The sequence below is a fragment of the Balaenoptera borealis genome, assembly GCF_965194805.1.
Source record: "Balaenoptera borealis genome assembly, chromosome: 10".
NCBI lineage: Eukaryota > Metazoa > Chordata > Mammalia > Artiodactyla > Balaenopteridae > Balaenoptera > Balaenoptera borealis.
Genome location: NC_138874.1, coordinates 28,181,478 through 28,203,719, shown reverse-complemented (window position 1 = coordinate 28,203,719; position 22,242 = coordinate 28,181,478). Strand labels below are relative to the sequence as shown.

At 46.4% G+C, this 22,242-nt stretch overlaps 1 long non-coding RNA gene across 7 annotated transcripts in view; it reads right to left on the bottom strand.

The window, feature by feature from the left end:
• The window catches only part of LOC309636271, an 868,657-nt gene that overhangs the window by 735,023 nt on the left and 111,392 nt on the right, over positions 1-22,242 (bottom strand). The window lies entirely within an intron of this gene.

Below are 22,242 nucleotides of genomic sequence, written 5' to 3'. Positions count from 1 at the left end.
CCCCTGTCATCACATTGCTCCATGGCCTATGCATTCAAAATGCTCCATGGCCCCTGTAATCACATTGCTCCATGATCCCTTTCATCACAATGCTCCAAGACCGCTGTCATCACAAGGCCCCATGACGCGTATCATCATAATGCTCCAAGGCCCCTCTCATCACAATGCTCCATGATTCCTGTCATCACAATGTTCCATGACACTAGTCATCACAGTGCTCCATGACCCCTGTCATCACAATATTCACTGCCCATGTAATCACAATGCTCCTGGTCCCCTGTAATCACAGTGCTCCATACCCTTTTCATCACAATGCTCCAGAACTCTTGTCATCATAATGCTCCATGCCCGTGTCATCACAATGCTTGAAGAACCTTGTCATCACAATGCTCCATGAACCGTGTCATCACAAGGTTCCAGGACCCTTGTCATCACAATGATCCGTGACCCCTGTCATCTCAATGCTCCATGATCTTTGTATTCACAATGCTCCATGGCCTCTATAATTGCGGTGATCCATGACCCCTGTCATCACAATGCTCCCTGGTATATTTCATCACAATTCTAGATGACCACTGTCATCACAGTGCTCCACGGCCCCTGTCATCAGAGTCCTCCCTGATACCTTTCATCACAATTCTATTTGACCGCTCTCATCACAATTGCACATGACACCTGTCATCACAATGCTCCATGAACCATGTCATCCCAATGTTCATGGACAATAGTCATCACAATGCTCCATGACAACTTACATCACAATGCTCCTTGACCCCTGTCATTCCATTGCTCCATGGCCTATGCATTCACAATGCTCCATGGCTCCTGTAATCACATTGCTCCATGATCCCTTTCATCACAATGCTCCAAGACCGCTGTCATCACAATGCCCCATAACGCCTATCATCATAATGCTCCAAGGCCCCTCTCATCACAATGCTCCATGATCCCTGTCATCACAATGTTCCATGACACTAGTCATCACAGTGCTCCATGACCCCTGTCATCACAATATTCACTGCCCATGTAATCACAATGCTCCTGGTCCCCTGTAATCACAATGCTCCATACCCTTGTCATCACAATGCTCCAGAACTCTTGTCATCATAATGCTCCATTCCCGTGTCATCACAGTGCTCCATGACCACTTTCATCACAATGCTCCTTGACCCCTGTCATCACAATGCTCTATGACCACTGTCATCACAATGCCACATGACACCTGTCATCACAATGCTCTATAGCCCCTGTCAGCACAATGTTCCATGACAGGTATCATCACAATGATCCATGACTGCTGTCATCACAATGTTCCCTGCCTTTGTCATTCTCAATGCTCCCTGGACCCTGTCATCACAATGATCCATGCTCATATCATCACAATGCTCCATTACCCATGTCATCGTAGTGATCCATGACCCCTTTCATCACAATGCTCCATGACCCCAGTCATCACAATGCTCCATAGCTCTTGTCATCACAATGCTCCATTAGCCCTGTCATCACAATGTTCCATGACTCTTGTCATCAAAATGCCTCATGATCCATTTAATCACAATGCTCCATGACTCCTTTCAACACATCCTCCATGATACTTGTCATTACACTGCCCCATGACCTTTTTCAGAACAATGCTCCATGATACCAGTCATCACAATGCTCCATGACCATTGTCGTCACAATGCTCCATGCCCCTTTCAACACAATGCTCCATGACAACTGTCATCACAATGCTCCATGGCCTTTGTCATCACAATTATACATGGCCCCTGTGATCACAGTGCTCCATGACCCCTTTCATCACAATGCTCCATGACCACTGTCATCACAATGCCCCATGACCCCTGTCATCACAATGCTCCATGGCCCCTGTCATTACAATGCTCCATGACCACTGTCATCACAATGTTCCATGATCGCTGTAATCACAATGACTCATGACACCTTTCCTCAGAAGGCTCCAGTACGCCTGTCATCACAATGCTCCAATGACCGTCTCATCACAATGCTCCATGATCCCTGTCAGCACAACGTTCCATGACAATTGTCATCACAATGCTCCATGACACCTGTCATCACAATGTTGCCTGCCCATGTCATCAAAATGCTCCATGTCCCCTGTCATCACAATGTTCCATTACACCTGTCTTCACAATGTTCCCTGCCCATGTCATCACAATGCTCCATTACCAATGTAATCAAAATGTTCGCCTGCCCTTGTCATCAAAATGCTCCATGGCCCCTTTAATCACAATGCTCCATGAACCCTGTCATCACAATGTTCCATGACAGTTGTCATCACAATGCTCCATGACCCTGTAATCACAATGCTCCATGCCCTTGTCATCACAATGCTCTAGAACTCTTGTCATCATAATGATGAATGCTCGTGTCATCACAAAGCTCCATGATACTTGTCATCACAATGTTCCATGGCCTTGTCATTACAATACTCCATGGCCCCTGTCATCACCGTGCTCCATGATACCTTTTATCACAATTCTAGATGACCACTGTCATCACAATGCCCCAAGACACATGTCATCACAATTCGCCATGGCCCTTGCCATCACAATGCTCCATGACCCGTGTCATCACAATGGTCCAGGACACTTGTCATCACAATGATCCATGACCACTTACATCACAATGCTCCTTGACTCCTGTCATCACAATGCTCCATAGCCTATGCATTCGCAATGCTACATGGTCCCTGTAATCACATTGCTCCATGATCCATTTCATCACAATGCTCTATGACCACTGTCATTACAATGCCACATTATACCTGTCATCACAATGCTCCATGGCCCCTGTCAGCACAATGTTCCATGACAGATGTCATCACTCTCCTCCATGGTCCCTGTAATCACAATGCTCCATTCCCTTGTCAACGCAATGCTCCAGAACTCTTGTCATCATAATGCTCCATGCCCGTCTCATCACAATTCTCCATGACACTTTTCATTAAAATGCTCCATGGCCTTTATCATCACAATGCTCCATGGCCCCTGTTATCACAGTGATCCATGGTACCTTTCATCACAATGCTAGATAACCTCTGTCATCACAATGCCCGAGGACACCTGTCATCAGAATTGGCCATGGCCCTTGTCATCACAATGCTCCATGCCCTTGTCACCACAATGCTCCAGAACTCTGGGCATCATAATGCTCCATGCCCGTCTCATCACAATGCTCCATGACACTTGTCATCAAAATGCTCCATGGCCTTTCTCATCACAATGCTCCATGGCCCCTGTTATCACAGTGCTCCATGTTACCTTTCATCACAATTCTAGATGACCACTGTCATCACAAGGCCCCATGACACCTGTCATCACAATTCGCCATGGCCCTTGTCATCACAATGCTCCATGATCCATGTCATCACAATGTTCCTGGACACTTATCATCACAATGAACTATGACCACATTCATCACAATGCTCCATGACCCCTGTCATCACACTGCTCCATGGCCTATGCATTCAAAATGCTCCATGGCCCCTGTAATCACATTGCTCCATGATCCCTTTCATCACAATGTTCTATGACCACTCTCATCACAATACCCCATGACGCCTATCATCATAATGCTCCAAGGCCCGTCTCATCACAATGCTCCATGAACCCTGTCATCACAATGTTCCATGACACTTGTCATCACAGTGCTCCATGACCCCTGTCATCACAATATTCACTGCCCATGTAATCACAATGCTCCTGGTCCCCTGTAATCACAATGCTCCATACCCTTGTCATCACAATGCTCCAGAACTCTTGTCATCATAATGCTCCATTCCCGTGTCATCACAGTGCTCCATGACCACTTTCATCACAATGCTCCTTGACCCCTGTCTTCACAATGCTCTATGACCACTGTCATCACAATGCCACATGACACCTGTCATCACAATGCTCTATAGCCCCTGTCAGCACAATGTTCCATGACAGGTATCATCACAATGATCCATGACTGCTGTCATCACAATGTTCCCTGCCTTTGTCATTCTCAATGCTCCCTGGCCCCTGTCATCACAATGATCCATGCTCATATCATCACAATGCTCCATTACCCATGTCATCGTAGTGATCCATGAGCCCTTTCATCACAATGCTCCATGACCCCAGTCATCACAATGCTCCATAGCCCTTGTCATCACAATGCTCCATTAGCCCTGTCATCACAATGTTCAATGACTCTTGTCATCAAAATGCCTCATGATCCATTTAATCACAATGCTCCATGACTCCTTTCAACACATCCTCCATGATACTTGTCATTACACTGCCCCATGACCTTTTTCAGAACAATGCTCCATGATACCAGTCATCACAATGCTCCATGACCATTGTCGTCACAATGCTCCATGCCCCTTTCAACACAATGCTCCATGACAACTGTCATCACAATGCTCCATGGCCTTTGTCATCACAATTATACATGGCCCCTGTGATCACAGTGCTCCATGACCCCTTTCATCACAATGCTCCATGACCACTGTCATCACAATGCCCCATGACCCCTGTCATCACAATGCTCCATGGCCCCTGTCATTACAATGCTCCATGACCACTGTCATCACAATGTTCCATGATCGCTGTAATCACAATGACCCATGACACCTTTCCTCAGAAGGCTCCAGTACGCCTGTCATCACAATGCTCCAATGACCGTCTCATCACAATGCTCCATGATCCCTGTCAGCACAACGTTCCATGACAATTGTCATCACAATGCTCCATGACACCTGTCATCACAATGTTGCCTGCCCATGTCATCAAAATGCTCCATGTCCCCTGTAATCACAATGTTCCATTACACCTGTCTTCACAATGTTCCCTGCCCATGTCATCACAATGCTCCATTACCAATGTAATCAAAATGTTCGCCTGCCCTTGTCATCAAAATGCTCCATGGCCCCTTTAATCACAATGCTCCATGAACCCTGTCATCACAATGTTCCATGACAGTTGTCATCACAATGCTCCATGACCCTGTAATCACAATGCTCCATGCCCTTGTCATCACAATGCTCCACAACTCTTGTCATCATAATGATGAATGCTCGTGTCATCACAAAGCTCCATGATACTTGTCATCACAATGTTCCATGGCCTTGTCATTACAATACTCCATGGCCCCTGTCATCACCGTGCTCCATGATACCTTTTATCACAATTCTAGATGACCACTGTCATCACAATGCCCCAAGACACATGTCATCACAATTCGCCATGGCCCTTGCCATCACAATGCTCCATGACCCGTGTCATCACAATGGTCCAGGACACTTGTCATCACAATGATCCATGACCACTTACATCACAATGCTCCTTGACTCCTGTCATCACAATGCTCCATAGCCTATGCATTCGCAATGCTACATGGTCCCTGTAATCACATTGCTCCATGATCCATTTCATCACAATGCTCTATGACCACTGTCATTACAATGCCACATTATACCTGTCATCACAATGCTCCATGGCCCCTGTCAGCACAATGTTCCATGACAGATGTCATCACTCTCCTCCATGGTCCCTGTAATCACAATGCTCCATTCCCTTGTCAACGCAATGCTCCAGAACTCTTGTCATCATAATGCTCCATGCCCGTCTCATCACAATTCTCCATGACACTTTTCATTAAAATGCTCCATGGCCTTTATCATCACAATGCTCCATGGCCCCTGTTATCACAGTGATCCATGGTACCTTTCATCACAATGCTAGATAACCTCTGTCATCACAATGCCCGAGGACACCTGTCATCAGAATTGGCCATGGCCCTTGTCATCACAATGCTCCATGCCCTTGTCACCACAATGCTCCAGAACTCTGGGCATCATAATGCTCCATGCCCGTCTCATCACAATGCTCCATGACACTTGTCATCAAAATGCTCCATGGCCTTTCTCATCACAATGCTCCATGGCCCCTGTTATCACAGTGCTCCATGTTACCTTTCATCACAATTCTAGATGACCACTGTCATCACAAGGCCCCATGACACCTGTCATCACAATTCGCCATGGCCCTTGTCATCACAATGCTCCATGATCCATGTCATCACAATGTTCCTGGACACTTATCATCACAATGAACTATGACCACATTCATCACAATGCTCCATGACCCCTGTCATCACACTGCTCCATGGCCTATGCATTCAAAATGCTCCATGGCCCCTGTAATCACATTGCTCCATGATCCCTTTCATCACAATGTTCTATGACCACTCTCATCACAATACCCCATGACGCCTATCATCATAATGCTCCAAGGCCCGTCTCATCACAATGCTCCATGAACCCTGTCATCACAATGTTCCATGACACTTGTCATCACAGTGCTCCATGACCCCTGTCATCACAATATTCACTGCCCATGTAATCACAATGCTCCTGGTCCCCTGTAATCACAATGCTCCATACCCTTGTCATCACAATGCTCCAGAACTCTTGTCATCATAATGCTCCATTCCCGTGTCATCACAGTGCTCCATGACCACTTTCATCACAATGCTCCTTGACCCCTGTCTTCACAATGCTCTATGACCACTGTCATCACAATGCCACATGACACCTGTCATCACAATGCTCTATAGCCCCTGTCAGCACAATGTTCCATGACAGGTATCATCACAATGATCCATGACTGCTGTCATCACAATGTTCCCTGCCTTTGTCATTCTCAATGCTCCCTGGCCCCTGTCATCACAATGATCCATGCTCATATCATCACAATGCTCCATTACCCATGTCATCGTAGTGATCCATGAGCCCTTTCATCACAATGCTCCATGACCCCAGTCATCACAATGCTCCATAGCCCTTGTCATCACAATGCTCCATTAGCCCTGTCATCACAATGTTCAATGACTCTTGTCATCAAAATGCCTCATGATCCATTTAATCACAATGCTCCATGACTCCTTTCAACACATCCTCCATGATACTTGTCATTACACTGCCCCATGACCTTTTTCAGAACAATGCTCCATGATACCAGTCATCACAATGCTCCATGACCATTGTCGTCACAATGCTCCATGCCCCTTTCAACACAATGCTCCATGACAACTGTCATCACAATGCTCCATGGCCTTTGTCATCACAATTATACATGGCCCCTGTGATCACAGTGCTCCATGACCCCTTTCATCACAATGCTCCATGACCACTGTCATCACAATGCCCCATGACCCCTGTCATCACAATGCTCCATGGCCCCTGTCATTACAATGCTCCATGACCACTGTCATCACAATGTTCCATGATCGCTGTAATCACAATGACCCATGACACCTTTCCTCAGAAGGCTCCAGTACGCCTGTCATCACAATGCTCCAATGACCGTCTCATCACAATGCTCCATGATCCCTGTCAGCACAACGTTCCATGACAATTGTCATCACAATGCTCCATGACACCTGTCATCACAATGTTGCCTGCCCATGTCATCAAAATGCTCCATGTCCCCTGTAATCACAATGTTCCATTACACCTGTCTTCACAATGTTCCCTGCCCATGTCATCACAATGCTCCATTACCAATGTAATCAAAATGTTCGCCTGCCCTTGTCATCAAAATGCTCCATGGCCCCTTTAATCACAATGCTCCATGAACCCTGTCATCACAATGTTCCATGACAGTTGTCATCACAATGCTCCATGACCCTGTAATCACAATGCTCCATGCCCTTGTCATCACAATGCTCCACAACTCTTGTCATCATAATGATGAATGCTCGTGTCATCACAAAGCTCCATGATACTTGTCATCACAATGTTCCATGGCCTTGTCATTACAATACTCCATGGCCCCTGTCATCACCGTGCTCCATGATACCTTTTATCACAATTCTAGATGACCACTGTCATCACAATGCCCCAAGACACATGTCATCACAATTCGCCATGGCCCTTGCCATCACAATGCTCCATGACCCGTGTCATCACAATGGTCCAGGACACTTGTCATCACAATGATCCATGACCACTTACATCACAATGCTCCTTGACTCCTGTCATCACAATGCTCCATAGCCTATGCATTCGCAATGCTACATGGTCCCTGTAATCACATTGCTCCATGATCCATTTCATCACAATGCTCTATGACCACTGTCATTACAATGCCACATTATACCTGTCATCACAATGCTCCATGGCCCCTGTCAGCACAATGTTCCATGACAGATGTCATCACTCTCCTCCATGGTCCCTGTAATCACAATGCTCCATTCCCTTGTCAACGCAATGCTCCAGAACTCTTGTCATCATAATGCTCCATGCCCGTCTCATCACAATTCTCCATGACACTTTTCATTAAAATGCTCCATGGCCTTTATCATCACAATGCTCCATGGCCCCTGTTATCACAGTGATCCATGGTACCTTTCATCACAATGCTAGATAACCTCTGTCATCACAATGCCCGAGGACACCTGTCATCAGAATTGGCCATGGCCCTTGTCATCACAATGCTCCATGCCCTTGTCACCACAATGCTCCAGAACTCTGGGCATCATAATGCTCCATGCCCGTCTCATCACAATGCTCCATGACACTTGTCATCAAAATGCTCCATGGCCTTTCTCATCACAATGCTCCATGGCCCCTGTTATCATAGTGCTCCATGTTACCTTTCATCACAATTCTAGATGACCACTGTCATCACAAGGCCCCATGACACCTGTCATCACAATTCGCCATGGCCCTTGTCATCACAATGCTCCATGATCCATGTCATCACAATGTTCCTGGACACTTATCATCACAATGAACTATGACCACATTCATCACAATGCTCCATGACCCCTGTCATCACACTGCTCCATGGCCTATGCATTCAAAATGCTCCATGGCCCCTGTAATCACATTGCTCCATGATCCCTTTCATCACAATGCTCCAAGACCGCTGTCATCACAATACCCCATGACGCCTATCATCATAATGCTCCAAGGCCCCTCTCATCACAATGCTCCATGAACCCTGTCATCACAATGTTCCATGACACTTGTCATCACAGTGCTCCATGAACCCCTGTCATCACAATATTCACTGCCCATGTAATCACAATGCTCCTGGTCCCCTGTAATCACAATGCTCCATACCCTTGTCATCACAATGCTCCAGAACTCTTGTCATCATAATGCTCCATTCCCGTGTCATCACAGTGCTCCATGACCACTTTCATCACAATGCTCCTTGACCCCTGTCATCACAATGCTCTATGACCACTGTCATCACAATGCCACATGACACCTGTCATCACAATGCTCTATAGCCCCTGTCAGCACAATGTTCCATGACAGGTATCATCACAATGATCCATGACTGCTGTCATCACAATGTTCCCTGCCTTTGTCATTCTCAATGCTCCCTGGCCCCTGTCATCACAATGATCCATGCTCATATCATCACAATGCTCCATTACCCATGTCATCGTAGTGATCCATGACCCCTTTCATCACAATGCTCCATGACCCCAGTCATCACAATGCTCCATAGCCCTTGTCATCACAATGCTCCATTAGCCCTGTCATCACAATGTTCCATGACTCTTGTCATCAAAATGCCTCATGATCCATTTAATCACAATGCTCCATGACTCCTTTCAACACATCCTCCATGATCCTTGTCATTACACTGCCCCATGACCTTTTTCAGAACAATGCTCCATGATACCAGTCATCACAATGCTCCATGACCATTGTCGTCACAATGCTCCATGCCCCTTTCAACACAATGCTCCATGACAACTGTCATCACAATTCTCCATGGCCTTTGTCATCACAATTATACATGGCCCCTGTGATCACAGTGCTCCATGACCCCTTTCATCACAATGCTCCATGACCACTGTCATCACAATGCCCCATGACCCCTGTCATCACAATGCTCCATGGCCCCTGTCATTACAATGCTCCATGACCACTGTCATCACAATGTTCCATGATCGCTGTAATCACAATGACCCATGACACCTTTCCTCAGAAGGCTCCAGTACGCCTGTCATCACAATGCTCCAATGACCGTCTCATCACAATGCTCCATGATCCCTGTCAGCACAACGTTCCATGACAATTGTCATCACAATGCTCCATGACACCTGTCATCACAATGTTGCCTGCCCATGTCATCAAAATGCTCCATGTCCCCTGTAATCACAATGTTCCATTACACCTGTCTTCACAATGTTCCCTGCCCATGTCATCACAATGCTCCATTACCAATGTAATCAAAATGTTCGCCTGCCCTTGTCATCAAAATGCTCCATGGCCCCTTTAATCACAATGCTCCATGAACCCTGTCATCACAATGTTCCATGACAGTTGTCATCACAATGCTCCATGACCCTGTAATCACAATGCTCCATGCCCTTGTCATCACAATGCTCCAGAACTCTTGTCATCATAATGATGAATGCTCGTGTCATCACAAAGCTCCATGATACTTGTCATCACAATGTTCCATGGCCTTGTCATTACAATACTCCATGGCCCCTGTCATCACCGTGCTCCATGATACCTTTTATCACAATTCTAGATGACCACTGTCATCACAATGCCCCAAGACACATGTCATCACAATTCGCCATGGCCCTTGCCATCACAATGCTCCATGACCCGTGTCATCACAATGGTCCAGGACACTTGTCATCACAATGATCCATGACCACTTACATCACAATGCTCCTTGACTCCTGTCATCACAATGCTCCATAGCCTATGCATTCGCAATGCTACATGGTCCCTGTAATCACATTGCTCCATGATCCATTTCATCACAATGCTCTATGACCACTGTCATTACAATGCCACATTATACCTGTCATCACAATGCTCCATGGCCCCTGTCAGCACAATGTTCCATGACAGATGTCATCACTCTCCTCCATGGTCCCTGTAATCACAATGCTCCATTCCCTTGTCAACGCAATGCTCCAGAACTCTTGTCATCATAATGCTCCATGCCCGTCTCATCACAATTCTCCATGACACTTTTCATTAAAATGCTCCATGGCCTTTATCATCACAATGCTCCATGGCCCCTGTTATCACAGTGATCCATGGTACCTTTCATCACAATGCTAGATAACCTCTGTCATCACAATGCCCGAGGACACCTGTCATCAGAATTGGCCATGGCCCTTGTCATCACAATGCTCCATGCCCTTGTCACCACAATGCTCCAGAACTCTGGGCATCATAATGCTCCATGCCCGTCTCATCACAATGCTCCATGACACTTGTCATCAAAATGCTCCATGGCCTTTGTCATCACAATGCTCCATGACCCTTGTTATCACAGTGCTCCATGTTACCTTTCATCACAATTCTAGATGACCACTGTCATCACAATGCCCCATGACACCTGTCATCACAATTCGCCATGGCCCTTGTCATCACAATGCTCCATGATCCATGTCATCACAATGTTCCTGGACACTTATCATCACAATGAACTATGACCACATTCATCACAATGCTCCATGACCCCTGTCATCACACTGCTCCATGGCCTATGCATTCAAAATGCTCCATGGCCCCTGTAATCACATTGCTCCATGATCCCTTTCATCACAATGTTCTATGACCACTCTCATCACAATACCCCATGACGCCTATCATCATAATGCTCCAAGGCCCGTCTCATCACAATGCTCCATGAACCCTGTCATCACAATGTTCCATGACACTTGTCATCACAGTGCTCCATGAACCCCTGTCATCACAATATTCACTGCCCATGTAATCACAATGCTCCTGGTCCCCTGTAATCACAGTGCTCCATACCCTTTTCATCACAATGCTCCAGAACTCTTGTCATCACTATGCTCCATGCCCTTGTCACCACAATGCTCCAGAACGCTTGGCATCATAATGCTCCATGCCCGTCTCATCACAATGCTCCATGACAATTGTCATCAAAATGCTCCATGGCCTTTGTCATCACAATGCTCCATGGCCCCTTTTATCACAGTGCTCCATGTTACCTTTCCTCACAATTCTCGATGACCACTGTCATCACAATGCCCCATGACACCTGTCATCACAATTCGCCATGGCCCTTGTCATCACAATGATCCATGATCCATGTCATCACAATGTTCATGGACACTTGTCATCACAATGCTCCATGACAACTTACATCACAATGCTCCATGGCTCCTGTAATCACATTGCTCCATGATCCCTTTCATCACAATGCTCCAAGACCGCTGTCATCACAATGCCCCATGATGCCTATCATCATAATGCTCCAAGGCCACTCTTATCACAATGCTCCATGATCCCTGTGCTCCCAATGTTCCATGACACTAGTCATCACAGTGCTCCATGACCCCTGTCATCACAATATTCACTGCCCATGTAATCACAATGCTCCTGGTCCCCTGTAATCACAATGCTCCATACCCTTGTCATCACAATGCTCCAGAACTCTTGTCATCATAATTCTCCATGCCCGTGTCATCACAGTGCTCCATGACCACTTTCATCACAATGCTCCTTGACCCCTGTCATAACAATGCTCTATGACCACTGTCATCACAATGCCACATGACACCTGTCATCACAATGCTCTATAGCCCCTGTCAGCACAATGTTCCATGACAGGTATCATCACAATGATCCATGACTGCTGTCATCACAATGTTCCCTGCCCTTATCATCTCAATGCTCCCTGGCCCCTGTCCTCACAAAGCTCCATGCTCATATCATCACAATGCTCCATTACCCATGTCATCGTAGTGATCCATGACCCCTTTCATCACAATGCTCCATGACCCCAGTCATCACAATGCTCCATAGCCCTTGTCATCACAATGCTCCATTAGCCCTGTCATCACAATGTTCCATGACTCTTGTCATCAAAATGCCTCATGATCCATTTAATCACAATGCTCCATGACTCCTTTCATCACATCCTCCATGATACTTGTCATTACACTGCCCCATGACCTTTTTCAGAACAATGCTCCATGATACCAGTCATCACAATGCTCCATGACCATTGTCGTCACAATGCTCCATGCCCCTTTCAACACAATGCTCCATGACAACTGTCATCACAATGCTCCATGGCCTTTGTCATCACAATTATACATGGCCCCTGTGATCACAGTGCTCCATGACCCCTTTCATCACAATGCTCCATGACCACTGTCATCACAATGCCCCATGACCCCTGTCATCACAATGCTCCATGGCCCCTGTCATTACAATGCTCCATGACCACTGTCATCACAATGTTCCATGATCGCTGTAATCACAATGACCCATGACACCTTTCCTCAGAAGGCTCCAGTACGCCTGTCATCACAATGCTCCAATGACCGTCTCATCACAATGCTCCATGATCCCTGTCAGCACAACGTTCCATGACAATTGTCATCACAATGCTCCATGACACCTGTCATCACAATGTTGCCTGCCCATGTCATCAAAATGCTCCATGTCCCCTGTAATCACAATGTTCCATTACACCTGTCTTCACAATGTTCCCTGCCCATGTCATCACAATGCTCCATTACCAATGTAATCAAAATGTTCGCCTGCCCTTGTCATCAAAATGCTCCATGGCCCCTTTAATCACAATGCTCCATGAACCCTGTCATCACAATGTTCCATGACAGTTGTCATCACAATGCTCCATGACCCTGTAATCACAATGCTCCATGCCCTTGTCATCACAATGCTCCACAACTCTTGTCATCATAATGATGAATGCTCGTGTCATCACAAAGCTCCATGATACTTGTCATCACAATGTTCCATGGCCTTGTCATTACAATACTACATGGCCCCTGTCATCACAGTGCTCCATGATACCTTTTATCACAGTTCTAGATGACCACTGTCATCACAATGCCCCAAGACACATGTCATCACAATTCGCCATGGCCCTTGCCATCACAATGCTCCATGACCCGTGTCATCACAATGGTCCAGGACACTTGTCATCACAATGATCCATGACCACTTACATCACAATGCTCCTTGACTCCTGTCATCACAATGCTCCATAGCCTATGCATTCGCAATGCTACATGGTCCCTGTAATCACATTGCTCCATGATCCATTTCATCACAATGCTCTATGACCACTGTCATTACAATGCCACATTATACCTGTCATCACAATGCTCCATGGCCCCTGTCAGCACAATGTTCCATGACAGATGTCATCACTCTCCTCCATGGTCCCTGTAATCACAATGCTCCATTCCCTTGTCAACGCAATGCTCCAGAACTCTTGTCATCATAATGCTCCATGCCCGTCTCATCACAATTCTCCATGACACTTTTCATTAAAATGCTCCATGGCCTTTATCATCACAATGCTCCATGGCCCCTGTTATCACAGTGATCCATGGTACCTTTCATCACAATGCTAGATAACCTCTGTCATCACAATGCCCGAGGACACCTGTCATCAGAATTGGCCATGGCCCTTGTCATCACAATGCTCCATGCCCTTGTCACCACAATGCTCCAGAACTCTGGGCATCATAATGCTCCATGCCCGTCTCATCACAATGCTCCATGACACTTGTCATCAAAATGCTCCATGGCCTTTGTCATCACAATGCTCCATGGCCCCTGTTATCATAGTGCTCCATGTTACCTTTCATCACAATTCTAGATGACCACTGTCATCACAAGGCCCCATGACACCTGTCATCACAATTCGCCATGGCCCTTGTCATCACAATGCTCCATGATCCATGTCATCACAATGTTCATGGACACTTATCATCACAATGAACAATGACCACATTCATCACAATGCTCCATGACCCCTGTCATCACATTGCTCCATGGCCTATGCATTCAAAATGCTCCATGGCCCCTGTAATCACATTGCTCCATGATCCCTTTCATCACAATGCTCCGAGACCGCTGTCATCACAAGGCCCCATGACGCGTATCATCATAATGCTCCAAGGCCCCTCTCATCACAATGCTCCATGATTCCTGTCATCACAATGTTCCATGACACTAGTCATCACAGTGCTCCATGACCCCTGTCATCACAATATTCACTGCCCATGTAATCACAATGCTCCTGGTCCCCTGTAATCACAGTGCTCCATACCCTTTTCATCACAATGCTCCAGAACTCTTGTCATCATAATGCTCCATGCCCGTGTCATCACAATGCTTGAAGAACCTTGTCATCACAATGCTCCATGAACCGTGTCATCACAAGGTTCCAGGACCCTTGTCATCACAATGATCCGTGACCCCTGTCATCTCAATGCTCCATGATCTTTGTATTCACAATGCTCCATGGCCTCTATAATTGCGGTGATCCATGACCCCTGTCATCACAATGCTCCCTGGTATATTTCATCACAATTCTAGATGACCACTGTCATCACAGTGCTCCACGGCCCCTGTCATCAGAGTCCTCCCTGATACCTTTCATCACAATTCTATTTGACCGCTCTCATCACAATTCCACATGACACCTGTCATCACAATGCTCCATGAACCATGTCATCCCAATGTTCATGGACAATAGTCATCACAATGATCCATGACAACTTACATCACAATGCTCCTTGACCCCTCTCATTCCATTGCTCCATGGCCTATGCATTCACAATGCTCCATGGCTCCTGTAATCACATTGCTCCATGATCCCTTTCATCACAATGCTCCAAGACCGCTGTCATCACAATGCCCCATAACGCCTATCATCATAATGCTCCAAGGCCCCTCTCATCACAATGCTCCATGATCCCTGTCATCACAATGTTCCATGACACTAGTCATCACAGTGCTCCATGACCCCTGTCATCACAATATTCACTGCCCATGTAATCACAATGCTCCTGGTCCCCTGTAATCACAATGCTCCATACCCTTGTCATCACAATGCTCCAGAACTATTCTCATCATAATGCTCCATTCCCGTGTCATCACAGTGCTCCATGACCACTTTCATCACAATGCTCCTTGACCCCTGTCATCACAATGCTCTATGACCACTGTCATCACAATGCCACATGACACCTGTCATCACAATGCTCTATAGCCCCTGTCAGCACAATGTTCCATGACAGGTATCATCACAATGATCCATGACTGCTGTCATCACAATGTTCCCTGCCCTTGTCATTCTCAATGCTCCCTGGCCCCTGTCATCACAATGATCCATGCTCATATCATCACAATGCTCCATTACCCATGTCATCGTAGTGATCCATGACCGCTTTCATCACAATGCTCCATGACCCCAGTCATCACAATGCTCCATAGCCCTTGTCATCACAATGCTCCATTAGCCCTGTCATCACAATGTTCCATGACTCTTGTCATCAAAATGCCTCATGATCCATTTAATCACAATGCTCCATGACTCCTTTCATCACATCCTCCATGATACTTGTCATTACACTGCCCCATGACCTTTTTCAGAACAACGCTTCATGATACCAGTCATCACAATGCTCCATGACCATTGTCGTCACAATGCTCCATGCCCCTTTCAACACAATGCTCTATGACAACTGTCATCACAATGCTCCATGGCCTTTGTCATCACAATTATACATGGCCCCTGTGATCACAGTGCTCCATGACCCCTTTCATCACAATGTTCCATGACCACTGTCATCACAATGCCCCATGACCCCTGTCATCACAATGCTCCATGGCCCCTGTCATTACAATGCTCCATGACCACTGTCATCACAATGTTCCATGATCGCTGTAATCACAATGACTCATGACACCTTTCCTCAGAAGGCTCCAGTACGCCTGTCATCACAATGCTCCAATGACCGTCTCATCACAATGCTCCATGATCCCTGTCAGCACAACGTTCCATGACAATTGTCATCCCAATGCTCCATGACACCTGTCATCACAATGTTGCCTGCCCATGTCATCAAAATGCTCCATGTCCCCTGTAATCACAATGTTCCATTACACCTGTCTTCACAATGTTCCCTGCCCATGTCATCACAATGCTCCATTACCAAGGTAATCAAAATGTTCGCCTGCCCTTGTCATCAAAATGCTCCATGGCCCCTTTAATCACAATGCTCCATGAACCCTGTCATCACAATGTTCCATGACAGTTGTCATCACAATGCTCCATGACCCTGTAATCACAATGCTCCATGCCCTTGTCATCACAATGCTCCAGAACTCTTGTCATCATAATGATGAATGCTCGTGTCATCACAAAGCTCCATGATACTTGTCATCACAATGTTCCATGGCCTTGTCATTACAATACTCCATGGCCCCTGTCATCACCGTGCTCCATGATACCTTTTATCACAATTCTAGATGACCACTGTCATCACAATGCCCCAAGACACATGTCATCACAATTCGCCATGGCCCTTGCCATCACAATGCTCCATGACCCGTGTCATCACAATGGTCCAGGACACTTGTCATCACAATGATCCATGACCACTTACATCACAATGCTCCTTGACTCCTGTCATCACAATGCTCCATAGCCTATGCATTCGCAATGCTACATGGTCCCTGTAATCACATTGCTCCATGATCCATTTCATCACAATGCTCTATGACCACTGTCATTACAATGCCACATTATACCTGTCATCACAATGCTCCATGGCCCCTGTCAGCACAATGTTCCATGACAGATGTCATCACTCTCCTCCATGGTCCCTGTAATCACAATGCTCCATTCCCTTGTCAACGCAATGCTCCAGAACTCTTGTCATCATAATGCTCCATGCCCGTCTCATCACAATTCTCCATGACACTTTTCATTAAAATGCTCCATGGCCTTTATCATCACAATGCTCCATGGCCCCTGTTATCACAGTGATCCATGGTACCTTTCATCACAATGCTAGATAACCTCTGTCATCACAATGCCCGAGGACACCTGTCATCAGAATTGGCCATGGCCCTTGTCATCACAATGCTCCATGCCCTTGTCACCACAATGCTCCAGAACTCTGGGCATCATAATGCTCCATGCCCGTCTCATCACAATGCTCCATGACACTTGTCATCAAAATGCTCCATGGCCTTTCCCATCACAATGCTCCATGGCCCCTGTTATCATAGTGCTCCATGTTACCTTTCATCACAATTCTAGATGACCACTGTCATCACAAGGCCCCATGACACCTGTCATCACAATTCGCCATGGCCCTTGTCATCACAATGCTCCATGATCCATGTCATCACAATGTTCATGGACACTTATCATCACAATGAACTATGACCACATTCATCACAATGCTCCATGACCCCTGTCATCACATTGCTCCATGGCCTATGCATTCAAAATGCTCCATGGCCCCTGTAATCACATTGCTCCATGATCCCTTTCATCACAATGCTCCGAGACCGCTGTCATCACAAGGCCCCATGACGCGTATCATCATAATGCTCCAAGGCCCCTCTCATCACAATGCTCCATGATTCCTGTCATCACAATGTTCCATGACACTAGTCATCACAGTGCTCCATGACCCCTGTCATCACAATATTCACTGCCCATGTAATCACAATGCTCCTGGTCCCCTGTAATCACAGTGCTCCATACCCTTTTCATCACAATGCTCCAGAACTCTTGTCATCATAATGCTCCATGCCCGTGTCATCACAATGCTTGAAGAACCTTGTCATCACAATGCTCCATGAACCGTGTCATCACAAGGTTCCAGGACCCTTGTCATCACAATGATCCGTGACCCCTGTCATCTCAATGCTCCATGATCTTTGTATTCACAATGCTCCATGGCCTCTATAATTGCGGTGATCCATGACCCCTGTCATCACAATGCTCCCTGGTATATTTCATCACAATTCTAGATGACCACTGTCATCACAGTGCTCCACGGCCCCTGTCATCAGAGTCCTCCCTGATACCTTTCATCACAATTCTATTTGACCGCTCTCATCACAATTCCACATGACACCTGTCATCACAATGCTCCATGAACCATGTCATCCCAATGTTCATGGACAATAGTCATCACAATGATCCATGACAACTTACATCACAATGCTCCTTGACCCCTCTCATTCCATTGCTCCATGGCCTATGCATTCACAATGCTCCATGGCTCCTGTAATCACATTGCTCCATGATCCCTTTCATCACAATGCTCCAAGACCGCTGTCATCACAATGCCCCATAACGCCTATCATCATAATGCTCCAAGGCCCCTCTCATCACAATGCTCCATGATCCCTGTCATCACAATGTTCCATGACACTAGTCATCACAGTGCTCCATGACCCCTGTCATCACAATATTCACTGCCCATGTAATCACAATGCTCCTGGTCCCCTGTAATCACAATGCTCCATACCCTTGTCATCACAATGCTCCAGAACTATTCTCATCATAATGCTCCATTCCCGTGTCATCACAGTGCTCCATGACCACTTTCATCACAATGCTCCTTGACCCCTGTCATCACAATGCTCTATGACCACTGTCATCACAATGCCACATGACACCTGTCATCACAATGCTCTATAGCCCCTGTCAGCACAATGTTCCATGACAGGTATCATCACAATGATCCATGACTGCTGTCATCACAATGTTCCCTGCCCTTGTCATTCTCAATGCTCCCTGGCCCCTGTCATCACAATGATCCATGCTCATATCATCACAATGCTCCATTACCCATGTCATCGTAGTGATCCATGACCGCTTTCATCACAATGCTCCATGACCCCAGTCATCACAATGCTCCATAGCCCTTGTCATCACAATGCTCCATTAGCCCTGTCATCACAATGTTCCATGACTCTTGTCATCAAAATGCCTCATGATCCATTTAATCACAATGCTCCATGACTCCTTTCATCACATCCTCCATGATACTTGTCATTACACTGCCCCATGACCTTTTTCAGAACAACGCTTCATGATACCAGTCATCACAATGCTCCATGACCATTGTCGTCACAATGCTCCATGCCCCTTTCAACACAATGCTCTATGACAACTGTCATCACAATGCTCCATGGCCTTTGTCATCACAATTATACATGGCCCCTGTGATCACAGTGCTCCATGACCCCTTTCATCACAATGTTCCATGACCACTGTCATCACAATGCCCCATGACCCCTGTCATCACAATGCTCCATGGCCCCTGTCATTACAATGCTCCATGACCACTGTCATCACAATGTTCCATGATCGCTGTAATCACAATGACCCATGACACCTTTCCTCAGAAGGCTCCAGTACGCCTGTCATCACAATGCTCCAATGACCGTCTCATCACAATGCTCCATGATCCCTGTCAGCACAACGTTCCATGACAATTGTCATCACAATGCTCCATGACACCTGTCATCACAATGTTGCCTGCCCATGTCATCAAAATGCTCCATGTCCCCTGTAATCACAATGTTCCATTACACCTGTCTTCACAATGTTCCCTGCCCATGTCATCACAATGCTCCATTACCAATGTAATCAAAATGTTCGCCTGCCCTTGTCATCAAAATGCTCCATGGCCCCTTTAATCACAATGCTCCATGAACCCTGTCATCACAATGTTCCATGACAGTTGTCATCACAATGCTCCATGACCCTGTAATCACAATGCTCCATGCCCTTGTCATCACAATGCTCCAGAACTCTTGTCATCATAATGATGAATGCTCGTGTCATCACAAAGCTCCATGATACTTGTCATCACAATGTTCCATGGCCTTGTCATTACAATACTCCATGGCCCCTGTCATCACCGTGCTCCATGATACCTTTTATCACAATTCTAGATGACCACTGTCATCACAATGCCCCAAGACACATGTCATCACAATTCGCCATGGCCCTTGCCATCACAATGCTCCATGACCCGTGTCATCACAATGGTCCAGGACACTTGTCATCACAATGATCCATGACCACTTACATCACAATGCTCCTTGACTCCTGTCATCACAATGCTCCATAGCCTATGCATTCGCAATGCTACATGGTCCCTGTAATCACATTGCTCCATGATCCATTTCATCACAATGCTCTATGACCCCTGTCATTACAATGCCACATTATACCTGTCATCACAATGCTCCATGGCCCCTGTCAGCACAATGTTCCATGACAGATGTCATCACTCTCCTCCATGGTCCCTGTAATCACAATGCTCCATTCCCTTGTCAACGCAATGCTCTAGAACTCTTGTCATCATAATGCTCCATGCCCGTCTCCTCACAATTCTCCATGACACTTTTCATTAAAATGCTCCATGGCCTTTATCATCACAATGCTCCATGGCCACTATTATCACAGTGATCCATGGAACCTTTCATCACAATGCTAGATAACCTCTGTCATCACAATGCCCGAGGACACCTGTCATCAGAATTGGCCATGGCCCTTGTCATCACAATGCTCCATGCCCTTGTCACCACAATGCTCCAGAACTCTGGGCATCATAATGCTCCATGCCCGTCTCATCACAATGCTCCATGACACTTGTCATCAAAATGCTCCATGGCCTTTGTCATCACAATGCTCCATGGCCCCTGTTATCATAGTGCTCCATGTTACCTTTCATCACAATTCTAGATGACCACTGTCATCAAAAGGCCCCATGACACCTGTCATCACAATTCGCCATGGCCCTTGTCATCACAATGCTCCATGATCCATGTCATCACAATGTTCCTGGACACTTATCATCACAATGAACTATGACCACATTCATCACAATGCTCCATGACCCCTGTCATCACACTGCTCCATGGCCTATGCATTCAAAATGCTCCATGGCCCCTGTAATCACATTGCTCCATGATCCCTTTCATCACAATGCTCCAAGACCGCTGTCATCACAAGGCCCCATGACGCGTATCATCATAATGCTCCAAGGCCCCTCTCATCACAATACTCCATGAACCCTGTCATCACAATGTTCCATGACACTTGTCATCACAGTGCTCCATGAACCCCTGTCATCACAATATTCACTGCCCATGTAATCACAATGCTCCTGGTCTCCTGTAATCACAGTGCTCCATACCCTTTTCATCACAATGCTCCAGAACTCTTGTCATCATAATGCTCCATGCCCGTGTCATCACAATGCTTGAAGAACCTTGTCATCACAATGCTCCATGAACCGTGTCATCAAAAGGTTCCAGGAACCTTGTCATCACAATGATCCATGACCCCTGTCATCTCAATGCTCCATGATCTTTGTATTCACAATGCTCCCTGGCCCCTATCATTGCGGTGA